Genomic DNA, 19,911 nt, shown 5'->3' with positions numbered 1-19,911 from the left:
CTTCTCTTGGTCGATCCTCGGAGACATTAATCACAGGCCTTTCGATAGTTTCTGTGTAATTAAAGAGACCGGCATTAATATATATTAAAACGTTTTCATAACTCTAATGAGCCGCTTCAAAACCACACACACCCATGCATAAGAACCCATGAGCGCAAACACAAAAATCTTACCGTCGTTGTTCCAGATGATCTCCTCAGCGTTGGGAATTAACTCCTGTTGACTGGCTGAAAAATAATTTTACAGAACTTAAAACAGATGTTATAGCCTTATTTACAATACATGCACACAACACGCTCTGAGTCAATGAAAATAATCTGAAGACTTGCCTAAAAACTCGTTTAAATCGAATCGCTGATGTTGTTTCCAGACATTGTTGATCTTTAGTCTTAAATCGAAAGGTCAGTATGAGTCTGTCGAGCTGAAGACCAGACCTTCATACTTAAAATGATGGCCACATGCCGGATCTGCTTGTAAGGCATTGTTCTGGTCTGGCCTTTGTGCCACCCTGTTACCAATTAACATATCAAAACCAACCAATAAAATGACACTGCATCAAATTTCAAATAGAAACCAAGATGGAGACGATCTCTCTCCTCTCTACTCTAAACTTTTATTAGAACCTTTTGGTCTCTCAAAAAAACATTTTTAAGCATCAAGACCTATAGTCAACAACCACTAAGAATATTTCAGGCCTTTATAAGCGCTAAAAAACAACCTGAGCCTAGAAAATAACTATAAAGATCAAAAATAACTAGCGCTTTTACAGTGATTTTTTTTTTTTTTTTTATAGCGATGCTTTGTTTGGTATTAAACAAGTCACAAACTACTCAGAACAGCGTTTATCCCCGCAAAAGAGATATTTGGGTTTATTTTACAAAGCTTATAAATTATATAGGTTAAAAGTATTCTGAATGTTTTGATACCACACGCCATACCTATTGTTGTCTGAGCACACCCCCGCCCCCCATGGTGTGAGTGATTTAGCCTTGAGTGTTGTGATCTATTTAGCATTGAGTGATCAGTTGTTTTCATTTTTTAAACGATTCCTTATCATCAGGGATTGAGACTGCTAAAATACCTTAAAAGCATATCCTTATCTTAAGTCTAACTCTTATGAGCTTTAAGACCCTAGAATGTATTTAAGTAAAACGACTGAACACATTATGTGAGAGATAAAATATAACCACAGCTTTTTTTTTTTTTTTTTACAAAAACAATTAACCTATACACACAAACACCCACACACACACCCTCTTTTTTAATTTAATTTTTAATTAAATTTGAGGAGAGAGACAGAGCCAGATACAGTGTGGATAACATAAGTACCCTATGCAAAACAGGCATTGTTAGGACCTGGGATCATAACAGACAACAGAACTTGTTGAATTTTATAAAATGATTGGGCGAGAGAGAGAGAAAGACAGACAGAGACAGTGTGAATATGATAAACGCACAATTCAAAATTGGCATTGTTAAGACCTGGGACCATTACAGACAACAGAACTTGTTGATCTTATAACGGTTTAGATTTACTAAACCATTAAATGTATATTTAAAAAAGACCCCCAACCACTACAGGAAGAGCCGACCCATTCACACTCTACAGTTGACCAACAAGAACAACAAGAACAACAGGTTATGGGCGGCCTTGTTGTTCAGGGTTTTATGGGTGTACACTTTCTGACGGATATGACGTAGGAATAATTAAGGAAATAACTCTACCTAAAATCACGCCCCCCAATTATGACGTAGGAATATTAATAAGCTTAGGGCATACGTCATAACAAAATAGGCCGCGCCCAAAAAACCCAACTATCTACTCATAAGAGTAACAGCAATGTCGCCGATCCTGCTACGGTCGTATTGTAACAGCAACAACATGTATCGATTTTAAAAGTGTCAGTTCCAGCGCCTCGCAAAGCTACCCTTCTGTGATCGTTTGTTCTCTAGGTCAGGCTTTCTTGACACTCCGAGGAAGAGAAAACGATGGCCGGCCGCGTTACAGGGACAGGTAACACAGCACTAGCACACATGCACCGCGGGTTGTTTCCGCCCGGTTTCGAACCAGGGACCTTTCGCGTGTGAGGCGAACGTGATAGCCACTACACTACGGAAACCAACCTGTCCTGGTGTTTCGAATGGCTCCCATCGAAGCAGGCTGGTAAAACGTGCACAGGCGTTTCCCTTGGGCCAGCCTGTGAGATAAAGGTTTCTAATTTCACTGACCTATTTTGCAATGCTCAAGGGCACATCAGGACACTTTGGAAACTCTTTCAAAGGCAGGACGCCCTGCGCTCTGACAGTGCCTGCACTTAGCCCAACAAGGTGATGCTGAATGGCTTGTTCAAACGGCTGGTGGTCTTCCTTCACCACCAGACTATCAGAGCTATACTGCGCCTTCAACTACATAAGAGTAACAGCAATGTCGCCGATCCTGCTACGGTCGTATTGTAACAGCAACAACATGTATCGATTTTAAAAGTGTCAGTTCCAGCGCCTCGCAAAGCTACCCTTCTTCGATCATTAGTTCTCAAGGTCAGGATTTCTTGCCACTCCGAGGAAGAGAAAACAACGGCCGGCCTTGGGGCAGAGAGATGAGGACGGGTAACACGGCACTGGCATATGTGCACCGCGGGTTGTTTCCACCCAGTTTCGAACCGGGGACCTGTCGCGTGTGAGGCGAACGTGATAGCCACTACACTACGGAAACCGACCTGTCCTAGCGTTTCGAATGGCTCCCATCGAAGCAGGCTGGTAAAACGCGCACAGGTGTTTCCCGTGGGCCAGCCTGTGAGATAAAGGTTTCTATTTTCACTGACCTATTTTGCATTGCTCAAGGGCAAGAGGATCCAGAAAAACAGGTTACTGAAATGATGTTTGACGCCGTGGACTGGCCGTTCTTGAAAGAGGTCATAAACTGTATAAATGATGGATTTGACATCTTGACCAAATGTTCGCAACTGGATTTGGTTAGAAGGAGAATATGCTGGATTATGGATTATATATCCCCCTTGAATGACGACGACGATGATAAAACAGACGACGTGTGGGGTTTTGGAGGGGGGTCTGACGGCTCAGGGGCTACTCTCTTCTAAGAGGGCGGTGTGTCATGACGTAGTGAAGAGATAGGATAAAAGGCGCAACAATTCAATCATGGTTTAAAATTAAAGAGAATGTCTTACCCGAAAGCTGCGGACGTCGACAGGCTCTACAGGCCTCTTCAAACCCGGGATCACCCCTGGTTCTATTCCCCAGATTTTGTATACACTCTGGAACCCTTTGACTGCGGTTACTCTCCAAGACCTCAGACCCCGGTCCCTCAGGACGAAACAACATGCGGTGCGATGGATGTCCAAATGAGTCTCGGGGATCCCCAGCCTCTGGAGCTCATGGAGGGCCTCGATTTTCCCGAACTGTCTACCGTCTGTGCGTCTCAGGAGGGGGTCAGTCCAATGGATGTAGAAACACCCCACAAACCACCAGGCGAACCAATGAGCATCGGACAGTCCCGGGGGCGTGATGAAGATGAAGGATTTATGCCCGGGGTATGTGACCAAGTAAGCAGAGTGGTTAAAAGCACCCTGGTGTATATTCTGAGTGCTCTCATCGACCGAGCTCTGAAAGAAGTCTGTCGGGGGTGTGAAGTGAATCACCCCAGTCAGTTGAGACACAGTTGTTTGTTTGAACCAGACCGTTACTATTTCCTGTTCTATTTCAACGTGTTTTACAGAAGACTGAACAAACCGTGGCTGAAACCGGCACTAATCAAGGCGCTGTCTTACTCCCACATACATGTCACTGCGGGACAAGTCCAGAAAATCATAGATGAGATTTTGCTGGAGCTGAAAAAGGAGCCGTTTATAATAGAGAAACTTGGGCAGCTGCTCAATGACCTGGATGAGCCGAGTAGAAAAACCGCTGGCAAGCTAAAAGCTTATTTCTTCCGTAAAGAAGTTAAAGCTGGGGACAGCGACGAAGAATTCGACATCTACGCCACTGATTCAGACTCTGACCTGAACTAAGGGACTTTGAACATGGGGAATGTTCTGGACTGCTTCTGCAACTGGTTCTGTCATCAACACTCTGCAGCTAACCTGAGAGCGCTATTACACCATGTGCTTGACAGAAAAGTAGCCAACGCGAGCCTTTTCTCTACAGATTTAACCATCGATGAGGATCAACTTTCAAACCTGGAAAAGTTAATGGCTGCTGTAACAAAGATCGGGGGGTACGAACACTGGGATGAAGCGCTCAAGGGGGCCAAGAATGATATTAGGCCATTTCATCAACATCTGTATGACCTTTTACTGAGCAAGTTTAATACACCTCTGTTTAATTTTAAAATAGGTCATATTGTTGTTTTATTTACATATGTAACTGAGGTGTGTGCCTACAAGATAAAGAAACAGGTATATTTGTTGATATAGATCAAGTAACCAATCATCTGATTTCTTTTTGTCTGGACCGTAGAAAAAATTGTTGTGTATGTTATACTTTTCTCAAATGTCTAAAAAGGGGTATCTGCTCTCCTGAAGTTGAATAAAAAACCTTGTATAAAAACTTTGCGCATAGTGTGGGTCTGTGTGGTTATTTGACAGAATGACTCGGCAAGCTCCCCAAATGCAGGAACTATACTACAACCCAGCCAAGATTGGGGGTTTGGCGGGTAAGAAGGGTTTTCAAAGAGGACTCGCTGAGGCCGGAGTGAAGGTTAATGATGTGGTTGTTTCAGAATGGTTACGGGAACAAGACGCCTATACCTTACATAAACCTCTCAGGATTAACTTTAAAAGAAACCGCGTATATGCAACTGACATAGACTCACAATGGCAAATGGATCTAGTCGATATGTCAAATTTATCAAAACATAACAATGGTCACAAATTGATGTTGATGTGTATCGATGTTTAATCAAAATATGCCTGGGCTCGAATTCTACATAATAAAACAGGTTGAGCGGTGACGAGGGTCTTTGAGGATATATTGTCCCAGGGTCGATGTCCTAAAAAACTGCAGACTGATTAAGGAAAAAAGTTTCTCAACAGAGAATTTCAGAATCTACTGAAGAGACACAAAATACATCATTTCACCACCGGAAATGAGCTTAAAGCATCGGTAGTGGAGAGGTTTAACCGCACCATAAAGACCAAAATGTGGAGATATTTTACAGCGGTCAACACGTTCAAGTATTTTGATAAAGTTCAGGATTTTATTGATGCTTACAACCAAGGGTATCACACCAGTATTAAAATGAAGTCTATAGATGTTGATCAAAGTAATTCTTTTCAGGTCTATACAAAATTATACGGACCATTTATTAAGAAGGGAAAAACTACTTATAAGTTCAACATCGGTGATGTGGTTCGCGTTTCAAAGCTAAGGAGTACTTTTGCCAAAGGTTATGAACAAACATTTTCTGACGAATATTTTACAGTTACCGAACAGTTGGCTAGAGCCCCCCCCGTGTACCGGTTAAAAGACTATGACGGGGAGGATATAGAAGGAACGTTTTACGAAGCCGAGTTACAAAAAATTATTGTGGGTAAAGACAGTGTATACAGAGTTGAAAAGATATTAGCTGAAAAAACCCAGAACCGGAAAAAATATGTGTTGGTGAAATGGCTTGGATGGCCTGAAAAGTTCAATAGTTGGGTCCCGGAACAACAGGTTTGCGATATTCAATCCTTATAACAACATGCCCGCGGGTGTGTTGGGGGCATTACTCTCGATACTCAAGATGGAATCAGGAGGCTTCTACGTGACTCTACCCAGTAACGCCTCTCTCGATATATACCCTAAAAATGAAATATCCAGTTACACGGTACAATTTGGAAAATCTATAGATCTAAGAGGGTCGTGGGAAGTGGGGTTGGCGGAAATACAGTATCCTTACACTTGGGCTGTTTTACAAGATAAGGATGCCACCTTCGCCATTTTTGATGATGTTAAAAAGAGTCAATGGACATTCACGATACAAGGAGGTTATTATGACAATGTAGATAAAATATTAGATGAGATGCATAAACAGTTCTCAGAAGGCACCCCCAACATCAAGCTATATTACAACCCTATTAACAACAGAGTGTACAAGGTGTCAAAACCAGGTATTAGCATTCAAACCAGCGGCCAACTGGGGCGTATATTAGGGTTCTATTCTGACACAGAGAGCAGGTTCTCAGAAGTGGTGGGGCGGCTTTTACACTCTTTATGTGTATACGGATATCATAACCCACCAGAGGGTCGGGGATAGTTATGTCCCCCTTTTGAGAAATGTACTTATTAAAGGTAAAAGCAATGACATGGTCACAATTATTTATGACAAGCCACACTACGTACCAGTCTCAAAGACCCACTTTGACAACATCACGATCGAAGACAAATCGGATCAGAATATCAACGTACCCTTCCGCTTCGGTAAAGTTAAGTTGTCAAACTACATTTTCGACCCCTGAAACAGTGTGTACATTATTAAAATGGCTACCTCGAGGGGTTATGTAGATCCTAGCGCCAATGTGGATTATTACAAGATGCAAGATGGAACGGCTTGCCCGGTTTTGTAGGAGCCCCCACAATGTATGGCGCCGGTCTAGGAGGACTCTTTCGTGGTCTCTTTAGAATGGCCGTACCCCTGCTTAAGAGAGGCTTTGCTATAGCCAGACCCCACTTGAAATCAGCGGCTAAAAATATTGTTAGTGACGTGTTCACCAATGTTATGAACCGGGCAGCTAGCCATGAGCATCAGGAGGGTTCGGGTCTCATGGTAATGGCGAGGAGGGGGGGTAAAAGAAGAAACAGCATGTGTCCACCAGGGCGACGAAGATCCGTGGCTAACAAAAAACGAAGAATCTCTCATTCTCCAACATATCGTGGAAACACTCGGAGAAGGAAGCAGCACAAGAAAAAACCTGCAAAAAGAAAGTCTCAAAGAAAGAAAAATAGAGCCTCAGGATATATCTTTTAAACATGTCTTTTGTCCACAGTCTATTGGAAGAATGCGTCAAATCAGAACTGGATCTGTTTACAGTTCCATACACTCAAACGAGTATAGATAAGAGCATATATGTAGAGATTCCCCCTCTTTCTGCAATTTCAGACATGGCCCCTCTGGAGTTTTTTATAGCTGGCAATGGCGAGGATTATAATGATTTGAATAACACATTTATTTTAATGAACTGTAAAGTGACTAATGAGGATGGCGATGCAATCGAGAAGACGGCCAACGCTGGGGTCATCAATTACCCGGTGGCCACCATGTTTTCACAGGTGGATGTGACCCTGGGAGATCGGCTCATTAGTCAAAGCAGCAATACTTACCCCTATAGAGCCATGATGGAGTGTAAACTTAATTATAGTGAGGAGACCCTAAGCAAACAGTTCAGCCCCGGCCTTTTCTTCAAAGACAACCCGGAAGCTATGGACGACAAGGATCCAGAGGGACTCAATAAGGGTTTGCAAAAAAGAACGGCCTCTTCAACAGAAGGGAGGACCTTTGAGCTAATGGGGCATATCAATGCAGACATATTTTTCCAAGAAAAACTCATGCTCAACGGGGTAGACATTAAAATTAAAATGATCCGTAGTAAAAGTGCTTTTTATCTGATGACCCCTGATACTGAAAAATATAAACTGACCATATTATCGGCCTCGCTGTTTGTGAAAAAAGTGTCCGTCTCCCCGGCGGTTAAACTAGGACACGCGCAGGCGTTAAGTACCCGATCGAAAGAGTCTATATGACTGCAGGGACACGGGTGATGAACCAGGAAAATCTGTTTCTAGGACAGCTCCCAAAACAGGTTATTATTGGTCTCGTGGATAATGATGCATTTACCGGGGTTTACAACAAGAACCCCTTTAACTTTAAACATTATAACGCGGAATTTATAGCGTTGTACGTCGATGGTGTGCAGGTTCCATCCAGACCTTTTCAACCTGACTTTGAAAACGGCAATGCGGTTCGTGAATATTACAGTGTAGTACTGGCTACGGGTCGCCATCTCAAGGATCAAACTCTGCTGATCGATCGCCGGGAATACTGCAGCGGTTACACCCTGTACGGTTTCAACCTGACCCCTGACGAAGAGTGTGGACAACATTTTTCACTGATGAAGACGGGCAATATGCGTTTGGAGATGCGTTTCAAGCAGCCTCTACCACGCACTGTAAATATGGTCGTGTATGCTGTGTTTGACAACATTATTGAGGTGAATCAGAGGAGAAACGTTCTGTATGATTATTATTAAAATGAACACCAGAGAGCTCAACCACATCATGAATGCCCTGGCCGGCTCACGGAAACTGTTTCAAGGAGTCTACGCCTGCGATCAGCTACCTAAATTTAAGATCAAGAATTTACCTGCAATGTACATAATCAACACACACCCTAAAAATATGCCCGGAGAACATTGGCTGGCTATTTATCTAAGGTAGGACCACCGTGGTGAATTTTTTGATTCCTATGGAAACCCCCCGGATTTCAGACCTTTCCCTCGGAAGATCAATAACTTTCTGCTCAACAACTGTCAAGAAACCATTTACAGCGGTCGTCAAGTACAAAGTCTTCAGACCTTCACTTGTGGTCAGCACTGTGTGTTTTTCTTATATCATAGATCTAAAGGAAGGTCATACCCCGATATTATGGCCTTGTACAGTGAGGATTTAGGCCAAAATGATAAAAAAGTGGCAGAGTTTGTCAGTACACTGTGGACCCCCCTTATAACACAATGACTTACGACCCTAGCCAGCCATGTATACAGATGGGGTGTTCTTGTGAGGATTTTAAAAGATGTCATGCGTGTTAAGGTGAAAAAATAATGAAAACAGCCTTTGAATCATTAGTTTTGTTTTTATTCAACACAATTCTTATACAAAGCAGGGGTTATGGTATAAATAAATGTACAACATTTGAAAAAAAAAAAAAAAAAAAAAAAAAATTGTTTGTCGGGTCATTATTTACAGGGGAGACAAATAAAAACATGAGATTAATAAGCTTCCCAACGATGGATAGATCCTGAGGATGGTCGCTCAGCACGGTCAGAGTAATGAGATATCGGAGTCAGATCAGGCTCCACCTCTTTACACAGATGGATTTTTTATCGCGTTTCCTGGTTAGGAACTGTTGATTGGGGCATGTTCAGACAGGCCATCGCCTGTAGGAAAGCATTCCAGCCTACAGGTCGGCGACTATCGGGTACCTTATTAGTGCTAGTGACACTCTTCAACAAATCAAACGTGTGAACCTTTGATCAGTTGTCCCTTAAAAACAAATTCACCCTGTTCATTCCAAGCCGTTACCCGCGGTTTCTGAACCATTTTGTGCAGGATATATTGTGCATGTCTTTTGCTTCTGGCCGGCATGTTTCTCAAAACATCCGTTACAACATCTCCCTCTGAACTCTCAACAGGTTCGGTCACCGCAACATCTTTATCAACCGAACCCCCCGCATCAGCCCCAGAACCATTTTCTTGAGAGGCCATGGTTAAAGTTAAAATGTATTGATCTTTTTCACCCTGTCTAACCAGACGGAGGTAGCGCTGTAACATGTTGGTATACAACTGGGCTTTGGAATACTGATTTAAATCGGCCCTGGCCTGTATAGCTTTCATTTCAGAGTCCAGGTTGTTTTCGGCCATTTGTCTAATGGGCTCTGGCCCGACAACATTTTTTCTCAGTTTCTCAAGCTGCTCCTTAGGGATCAAAAACATTTTCTGAGCATATTCCATTATTAACCCACTCTGGAAGCTAGAAGACTGGTTAGGAAAGGCACGGCTATGCTCAACAGCGGTCCTATAAAACCCCCGGTTTGATTAATCTTCTTTCTTTTTCTTTTAATAGAATACTTCTTATTAGCGATGATCTTGATAACCGCTTTTTGTTTTTTGAGTTTAGATTGTTGAGAAGGGGTTAGGGGTATATTACCGCGTAAGATGTTAAAAGCTATTTCACACAGGGTCTCGATCAAATCCGAGGGGGCCCCTGCCAGCACAGCTTTCCTATGGCGCGGGCTCCCCTCAAATAACATTTGCAAAAGTGGCAGATTTCTTTTAATCCGAACAGACATTCCTATTTATTTCCTTTTCTTTAGCACATACACTGCCGGCCAATCGGGCGGGCACAAACCTGTTCTGAGGCGAAAGTCTTCTGGGGTTTGTGCTTTTAAGTCCGCAATCAAGTACCCGTAGGGTTTTTTGGTGGCATCCTCAAATGCCTCCAAAAAGAACTTGGTCTGGTTAGGGTACATTTGACGAGCCAAGACGGTGACCTGTAGTTTATCTCTGGGGTTTTTAAAAAGAATTATATAATTGGCATATAAATTAATAGTGCGGCTTTTTTTACCTTGAAAAAATAGATTTTGAACTAAATAAATAATACTTAAATTCCTATGATGAGTGTACTTTGTGAAAGCTTTTTCCACTTCACTGTTGTCACCGGCCTGCTCCATCAGGTCATCAAGGATCACTAGATTAGTTTGACCGGGCGGGAACAAGTCATCGTCACACAACGAGGCGGGGAGACCTTGCACAAATTACAGATTATTTTTTTTCGAAGCCAAATCATCGTAGAGAGGTTGCCAGCAAGAGTAACACCACACTATGTTGTCAAGAGCTTGGGACACGGTTGCGTCCACATCTTCTATGATGTTCTTTATAAGATAGCTCTTCCCCGAATTGGAGGGACCGGCTATAATACAGGAGAAAGGGTGTTGAAGTCTGTTATCAAAACCACCACTAATATCCATAAGGCAGAGTGGTATAATCAGTCTTCAAGACTCTTTTATTGTACACCACCCTGAACCGTTTGTTTAGTGATCTATTTTCCAACGTGTACCCCTTTTTATTGCGATAGATATGATTTCCGGCTGTAATAATCTCACGAGGAGGCGCGTCTTTCTCGGTTACAAAACTTTCTACCAGGGTCGTCAGAGACTTGATGTTAATGAGCTTGTTGTTACAATGGTTCAGAGTGAAACCCTTAACTTTCATACAGGTCTTACCCGCAGCCGTTCTGTATGCGTCTTAGGACCCCCTGAAACAAACTCCACTATGTGGTCCTGAGGATCTAGTTCGCTCGTTAACTCCCCAAGGTAGTCCCCGAGGGGAGGGACCCAATCCCCTGGCCTGGTGACAAAGATTACAGAGTCAGTATCATGATAGAGCGTGCGTTCCTGCAACTGATCCATTAAGTTGTACAATTCAAGCCGGGCGTAAGCCGTGGTAAAAACCGCTATGAAAACATTAACGTTCCCCTGTTTGGTGGGGAAATCTTTAGGGGCCCTCCACTGGACCTGTGCCACGTGGTCATTTAAGAATTGAAAGTGTGATACTGCATGTTGTTTGGAAAACGTAAATTCTATAAACTGTTCAGGGGTTTTAATCAAGGTTGTGTTTAGACGGTAATTTCTTTCCCCAAACTTACCCCACAGACTGTTTAAAATCAGTTTGGACATTTGTCTCTTGGCGGGGTTTACAGTTATGTTCCCCGGCTCTAGACGGATCCCTTCCTTTTCAAAATATTGCTGAACGTATCGCTCTTTGGCCGCGGAGTCAACACACCATGAGGGATAGCCCGATGCCTCCTGTTTCCCTTTCAGATGGGTCATAATGTAATCAGCAAAAAGAGTATCAGATTTTTCAGAAAAATGCCAAACCTCATACACCTTACCGACTCTGTAACCTTTCTACACCGCCTTGTCAAGCTCAATGCTACACCAGACACCCGTCAGCGCTCTATCTTCATCACTGTGCAGACAAGAGGTAGTTTGATTTTCAGTTTCCACACACGTTCTACACAGAGGGAACATCAATTTTCCCGAACACCTGTAAGGCAACACGGGTAAGAACAGCTCGCGAGGAGGGTACATGGTGACTTTGATCAAACCAAAGTAATGTCCAATTTCGAGAAAGTCACGATAAACAATGGTTGGACGCCCCACCGGGTACATTTTGGTCTTGTTGACATAAGGGTACAGACTGGTGAAATCATAGTAATCTACTCTCTCACCCTCCTTTACCTCATAATGTAAACAGAGGGCGTTGGTTCGACCCCCAAATAACGCATCCCGGGGCTCTAGACGTTCAGGAAAGTCCAAGGTTTCCATAAACCGTTGTACCCCCGCTTCCTGTTGCTTCAGGGTCGTCCACTCGTGTTTCCAAATCACCAGCACGTTCAAACCATAGGTGTTTTTTAAAGTATCAATTCGTTCCTGGAAATCATAGTACATATCACCGCAGAGTTTTTGTGTTACGGGGTTAAAGGTGTTTGGGTCGAAGCACTGAGGACAGCCATGGTAAATACAACCTGCAAACTCATAAGCGGTACGCCGCCCGAACACGTCGCTAAAACCGTCTAAGTAGTAAGGCCCCATTTTGACTTCCCCTTGATTTAAAGCATGTCTGATGAAGATGTTATCCCGGGCACTCAGGTATTCCAGCCACTGTATGGAGACAGTCGAAAAGTTCTTTTGTCTAGCACGATAGTTGTCAGAAGTGGTGACCGCTATAGTGTTTTTCTGCAAGAAATTGGACCGATACATTTTCATGCAGAGAGACGTTATGGTCACACTTTGCAAAGGGTCGAGACCCGATGTGTTGATAACCTCGGCGCGGAAACGCACACAGGCTTCTTTAAGGATCACCACATCATTTTTACAATAAGCGGCCATCTCTTCTCGGAAATCAAAAACACCTCCCTTAACCGTATTGTACCATTTAAAGAATTCCTCCCTCTCATGAGACATCATAGTATCAACCCCATAATAAGAGGCGGGCGGGTAGGACCCTCGATAATTTTGAGTGTCCTTAGTATTAAAAAAATGGCAGAACCAACCTTTCTTCTGAGCCTCAAAACCCAGAGCCTTAGGCAAAGCGCTCAATTTCATGGGGAGGAAATTTAACGAGTCTATGTAACGTTAGTTGAAAGCTTCGTCGGTGAAACACATGATCTTGCTACCCTGAGCTATTATTTTTGGGGTCACCCCATTTTCCACCAGATACTTCATCAAAATGTAAGAATCATAACCCTTAGCATTGTGGGCAACAAATGTGTAATTGAGGTATTTTGGACCGCGATACCGCGTAAAGAAATCCCTGACACAACTCTCACCGCTAGCTGACCACTCACGATCCAACATGTCAATACAGTGTATATAATTAGCAACGTGGACCCCGTTTTCTTGCCGGCATTCAAAATCAAAAAAGACATACCGGTTGTGCGGCGGCTCCTTTTTAACCGGCTGAATAAAGCACTGGTGTTCGGACCCCGGGGTTAAATCAGCATTACAGATCCTGCATCTCGGCTCCAGACATTTGTGTGGTTTAACCTCATGAAAACGGTACTGGAGGCAACACTGCGGGCAATATTTAGTTTGATGACAATAACTCAGTTTTTTAACCCCCTCAGCAGCGGCCCTCTGTACCTTATGCTCGGAAAAACAGAACGCTGAGAGACAAATCCTTAAGCAATCTTTACATCGGATGGTAGGGGCCAAACCCTTACGACATTGCGGATTGAAACAGACGTTACAGTAACCGTCACAGCGGTGCTTAAGCTTATCATTGAAGGCCTTATAACACCAATGACAAACATACGAACAACCCAAAAAAGCCGTCAAACTCTTTATTCCAAAGTAATGACGATCACTTAGGAAGAGAAACAGTGTCTGTGTATGGGTTTCAGGATGTATCTGAAATTTCACAAATACTTCCTTTACCTCACAACGGTACCACACAACAATTTTTAAAGACAACAACTCCTCAAACTTGGTGATGTCTGAAAAGGCAACCATCTGTTGAGAGTTTAAGCCGGCCCTCTGATGAAGCATTAAAGCCTCTTGCAGAGCTTGGGGTTCAGGCATGTCGGGGGTGAGTAGTTTTATTAAACTGTAAGCAAAACAGAGCTTATTGTCCCCACTGGAACTCACCACTAATTGCCTGAGCTTGGTCCTAATTATGTCGTTCTTCAAGCATTTCGACAGTCTTCTAAGCGCCCCACCCTCAGGGTTACGAACCACATTCATTACCAGAGACAGACTTTCATCAGCTAAGATGGCTGCGTTACTTTGCAATAACGCTTCGATTTTAGCCAGACATCTAAATTATCTCCACTCAGCATTACAGATAGGTTGCTAAACAAATCATCCCCTCTGATTTCTAACTGTACAACATCTCGAGGTCTGACACTTTCAGCAACCTGTTCAAGCATTTTCTGCAAGGCCTCGTGTATGTTGACAAATATTTCTGCATAATTGTCACAATTTAAAAGTTCTGCAAAATTAAAACGCTGAATCATTTCAAAATTGTTATAGGCCGGTCTATCTATAATCACGGGATCACTGGTACTCTTGGACACATCATCATTTTGAACAAAGCCTTCACCCCCTACATTCTCACAGAGCATGTCCTCCACAGCCTTATCAGTCTCAGAACCCTCCACATTCCGAACACCCCCACTGCTGACATCTACAAAACCCCCTTTTTGAGGAGGCTCATTTAAAGCCTGTAAAAGTCCTTCAAAGATATCCAACCGGTTAATGTCAAGACCCTCCTCTATAGTGATGGCTGCTTCTGCCGCCATCCTGTGTTCTAATTGTCTCAAATCATTTATAATAGGGGCAGAATTTGGTCGGGGTAGCTCCTCCAAAGCCTCCACCATTTCAAACAAATCGGGGTGAACTAGGGGGTGAGCCTCTATAAGCGCTACCGGTGGGAGGTGGTTATTTAGATCATTGACCATCTGTAACAGGTCGGGGTTCACCGGTAAGTCTGTTAATTCACATTCTATCGGTGGTAATTGGGGGTTATTTAAATCATTTATCATTTGTAATAGTTCCAGGTTCATTGGGACATCAGAGGAGTTCACAACAGGGCCGGGGATGTTCTCTCGGGAAGGTCTTTTTGGGGCCCTAGCTTGTTCATAATCCTTTAGTTTGTGAGTTCTTTTACCAAGTCAGGACATTTTTTAATTTATTTTTTATTTTTCCAACAACCCACAATAGTAAGGCGTTTTGTGTCTATTAAAACATTAAATACTGTACAATTCGTTAGTAAGGGTATTAATAAGGGTGTTTTGGCTCTCTATCACCAGGTTTTGCCCCACTAACACAAGTCTTTGATTTTGTAACAAAGTATGTAGCAACTCATGCCGACCTTCAGGAAGTGGCTCCGGGGGCTGGTGGCCTGGCTCAGCTTCAAAGGATGGTCGCTCCGGTAAATCTCGGTCGAAGGAGGCAGGGAGCGAGCGTATACTCATGGACGGAGACCAAGAAGGCCTTTGCGGTGACACCCTGGCCAAGCGCGGGGAACTGTTCCGCGTTTCTGTAGCCAAGAAATGGGTCTGGGGGAACGATGTTGAAACCAGGCCGTCGTTGGGTGGTGTGTCAGCCCTGACTGACGGCGACCCATGAGGTTGTTGGATGCCTGTATTTGTTCCGCCCGACAATGCGGCGGGCTGAATCTGGGGTGTTGAATTACCCCCAGAAGGCTGTGGCCTGAGTAGATGTTGGGGGGTCTCCAAGACCACCGTGGGGGATCCTCTCGGTGATCTCACCGGGGAAGATGTTTGATCCCACTTAGACGGGGTAATTGTTCTCAATAGCTCATCCACAGAATGACTATCCCAATAGTCTTGGGAAGAATAAAAATATACATTACATTTACATCTTTAAACGGCGACAGAAATCAAACTTAAAACAACATGTCCAGGACATTCAAAACCTTTAGCTTTTTTAGACCTTTGAAAATAGCCTTAGACATTCACTACAACGCAATATTATTTACAGACAATATATTTATTAGGACTTGATAATAAATGTAAAACAGAGAAGCCGCTGTAAATAAACTGTTTCTTAAATGTTTCTTTAAAAACTGTAATATTGTTAATAAAACACACACACACACAACAACATTTCATTTTTAAACGAACCTTCCAAGTGTAAACGATTCCTGATCCCGGGACTTCCTGTTTCACAAACGTTTTCACGATCTGTTTAAATATTAAATACAATGAACACCTTCAAGCCTTTTCCTACAACCACTTTAAAACAGAAGTATAATAGCGGGAGATAAGTCAAACAACTTACTAAACCCTTTCGGACGGCTTTACTTCCTAACCAGACGGTACGGCAATCGGTCATTTCTAAACACATTCCCCAGAAACAAGCCTAGACCTGTCCGGACTTCTAAAGATCTTTCCCAGAACCCCCCGCCCTACAGGAAACGGTCACCCATCGCTTAAATATTAGCCCTCAACGGGCAAACAAAGCCCTTTTAAAAACATTAAAGTTTGAAAGATCTTACTTACCTCCACAGAATAATCGTTTCTTATTTTTTTCGGCTGGTTTAGCTTTTTGCACCGCTGTGAAGGTAAGAGACATGTTTAACCTTTAACCACACCGCTTTATAAAAAGCTTTATCCTCTTACAGGCTGCAGACATATACTCACAGCTATCAGATACCGGGGCTGACGGCCTTTCAGATTCTTGAAAGGTTACGGTTCTCGAAGGTAAAACGAAACAAGCCCTCGATGTGGAAGGCCTTTCGTTGTCTCGAACCACGTTTCTTAATACTGTTAGACAGGATAATTTTTTAAAATTAACAAAACTGGACTCAAACATCTTACAGAAACGTTATACAAACAAACAGGGGTTTAGTTCTTACCCGGTCGGCAGACAGTCTGTCTAGGGACAACCACTTCTCTTGGTCGATCCTCGGAGACATTAATCACAGGCCTTTCGATAGTTTCTGTGTAATTAAAGAGACCGGCATTAATATATATTAAAACGTTTTCATAACTCTAATGAGCCGCTTCAAAACCACACACACCCATACATAAGAACCCATGAGCGCAAACACAAAAATCTTACCGTCGTTGTTCCAGATGATCTCCTCAGCGTTGGGAATTAACTCCTGTTGACTGGCTGAAAAATAATTTTACAGAACTTAAAACAGATGTTATAGCCTTATTTACAATACATGCACACAACACGCTCTGAGTCAATGAAAATAATCTGAAGACTTGCCTAAAAACTCATTTAAATCGAAGTCGCTGATGTTGTTTCCGGACATTGTTGATCTTTAGTCTTAAATCGAAAGGTCAGTAAGAGTCTGTCGAGCTGAAGACCAGACCTTCATACTTATACTGATGGCCACATGCCGGATCTGCGTGTAAGGCATTGTTCTGGTCTGGCCTTTGTGCATCAAGACCTATAGTCAACAAACCACTAAGAATATTTCAGGCCTTTATAAGCGCTAAAAAACAACCTGAGCCAAGAAAATAACTATAAAGATCTAAAATAACTAGCGCTTTTACAGTGTTTTTTTTTTTTTTTTTAATAGCGATGCTTTGTTTGGTATTAAACAAGTCACAAACTACTCAGAACAGCGTTTATCCCCGCAAAAGAGATATTTGGGTTTATTTTACAAAGCTTATAAATTATATAGGTTAAAAGTATTCTGAATGTTTTGATACCACATGCCATACGTACTGTTGTCTGAGCCCACCCCCGCCACCCATGGTGTGAGTGATTTAGCCTTGAGTGTTGTGATCTATTTAGCATTGAGTGATCAGTTGTTTTTATTTTTTAAACGATTCCTTATCATCAGGGATTGAGACTGCTAAAATACCTTAAAAGCATATCCTTATCTTAAGTCTAACTCTTATGAGCTTTAAGACCCTAGAATGTATTTAAGTAAAACGACTGAACACATTATGTGAGAGATAAAATATAACCACAGCTTTTTTTTTTTTTTTTTACAAAAACAATTAACCTATACACACAAACACCCACACACACACCCTCTTTTTTAATTTTATTTTTAATTAAATTTGAGGGGAGAGACAGAGCCAGATACAGTGTGGATAACATAAGTACCCTATGCAAAACAGGCATTGTTAGGACCTGGGATCATAACAGACAATAGAACTTGTTGATCTTATAAAATGATTGGGCGAGAGAGAGAGAGAGACAGACAGAGACAGTGTGAATATGATAAACGCACTATTCAAAACTGGCATTGTTAAGACCTGGGACCATTACAGACAACAGAACTTGTTGATCTTATAACGGTTTAGATTTACTAAACCATTACATGTATATTTAAAAAAGACCCCCAAACACTACAGGAAGAGCCGACCCATTCACACTCTACAGTTGACCAACAAGAACAACAAGAACAACAGGTTATGGGCGGCCTTGTTGTTCAGGGTTTTATGGGTGTACACTTTCTGACGGATATGACGTAGGAATAATTAAGGAAATAACTCTACCTAAAATCACGCCCCCCAATTATGACGTAGGAATATTAATAAGCTTAGGGCATACGTCATAAGAAAATAGGCCGCGCCCATAAAACCCTACTATCTACTCATAAGAGTAACAGCAATGTCGCCGATCCTGCTACGGTCGTATTGTAACAGCAACAACATGTATCGATTTTAAAACTGTCAGTTCCAGCGCCTCGCAAAGCTACCCTTCTGTGATCGTTTGTTCTCAAGGTCAGGATTTCTTGACACTCCGAGGAAGAGAAAACGATGGCCGGCCGCGTTACAGGGACAGATAACAAAGCACTAGCACGCGTGCACCGCGGGTTGTTTCCGCCCGGTTTCGAACCAGGGACCTTTCGCGTGTGAGGCGAACGTGATAGCCACTACACTACGGAAACCGACCTGTCGTGGTGTTTCGAATGGCTCCCATCGAAGCCGGCTGGTAAAACGCGCACAGGCGTTTCCCGTGGGCCAGCCTGTGAGATAAAGGCTTCTATTTTCACTGACCTATTTTGCATTGCTCAAGGACACATCAGGACACTTTGGAAACTCTTTCAAAGGAAGAACGCCCTGAGCTATGACAAGACTTACACTTACCCCAACAAGGTGATGCTCACTGGCTTGTTCAAACAGCTGCTGCTCGTCTTGTGCCACCATCAGACAATCACAGAGCTATTGTGCCTTCTACACCTTACGGTAGCTTTACTTTAACAATAATAATGACGGCGACCTCGACGACAAAAAGAAAAACAAGAACAACAACAACAACAAGAACAATAACATCATCATCAGATTTTTATTAAAAGTGGCTACACCAGCGTTTACAATTTCAACCTGTCGACGGACGGACGCTCTGAGTGCACCGATTTCGGGATACTTCGGAAACTCTTTCAAAGGCAGGACGCCCTGCGATCAGACAGTGCGTGCACTTAGCCCAACAAGGTGATGCTGAATGGCTTGTTCAAACGGCTGGTGGTCTTCCTTCACCACCAGACTATCAGAGCTATTGTGCCTTCTACACCTTACGGTAGCAACAAATCTAACTACTGCTTTACTTTAACAATGATAATGACGGCGACCACGACGACAACAAGAACAACAACAACAACAACAAGAACAACAACATCATCATCATCATCATCATCAGATTTTAATTAAAAGTGGCTACACCAGCGTTTACAATTTCATCCTGTCGACGGACGGACGCTCTGAGTGCACCGATTTCGGGATACTTCGGAAACTCTTTCAAAGGCAGGACGCCCTGCGATCAGACAGTGCCTGCACTTAGCCCAACAAGGTGATGCTGAATGGCTTGTTCAAACGGCTGGTGGTCTTCCGTCACCACCAGACTATCAGAGCTATTTTGCGCCTTCAACTACATAAGAGTAACAGCAATGTCGCCGATCCTGCTACGGTCGTATTGTAACAGCAACAACATGTATCGATTTTAAAAGTGTCAGTTCCAGCGCCTCGCAAAGCTACCCTTCTTACATCGTTTGTTCTCAAGGTCAGGATTTCTTGCCACTCCGAGGAAGAGAAAACGACAGCCACCCTTGGGGCAGAGAGATGGGGGACGGGTTGTTTCCGCCCGGTTTCGAACCGGGGACCTTTCGCGTGTGAGGCAAACGTGATAGCCACTACACTACGGAAAC

General features: G+C 43.0%; 3 non-coding genes across 3 annotated transcripts; all 3 read right to left on the bottom strand.

Moving 5' to 3' along the window:
* Positions 1-2,047: 2,047 nt before the first annotated feature.
* trnav-cac (transfer RNA valine (anticodon CAC)) lies at positions 2,048-2,120 on the bottom strand. Its single transcript has one exon. It is a non-coding gene; the product is annotated as a tRNA-Val (tRNA).
* A 16,464-nt stretch (positions 2,121-18,584) lies between these two features.
* On the bottom strand, positions 18,585-18,657 carry trnav-cac (transfer RNA valine (anticodon CAC)). Its single transcript has one exon. It is a non-coding gene; the product is annotated as a tRNA-Val (tRNA).
* A 1,181-nt stretch (positions 18,658-19,838) lies between these two features.
* trnav-cac (transfer RNA valine (anticodon CAC)) lies at positions 19,839-19,911 on the bottom strand. Its single transcript has one exon. It is a non-coding gene; the product is annotated as a tRNA-Val (tRNA).

This window comes from Amia ocellicauda (genome assembly GCF_036373705.1).
Source record: "Amia ocellicauda isolate fAmiCal2 chromosome 11 unlocalized genomic scaffold, fAmiCal2.hap1 SUPER_11_unloc_6, whole genome shotgun sequence".
Classification (NCBI taxonomy): domain Eukaryota; kingdom Metazoa; phylum Chordata; class Actinopteri; order Amiiformes; family Amiidae; genus Amia; species Amia ocellicauda.
This window is presented reverse-complemented; position numbering and strand designations above follow the sequence as displayed.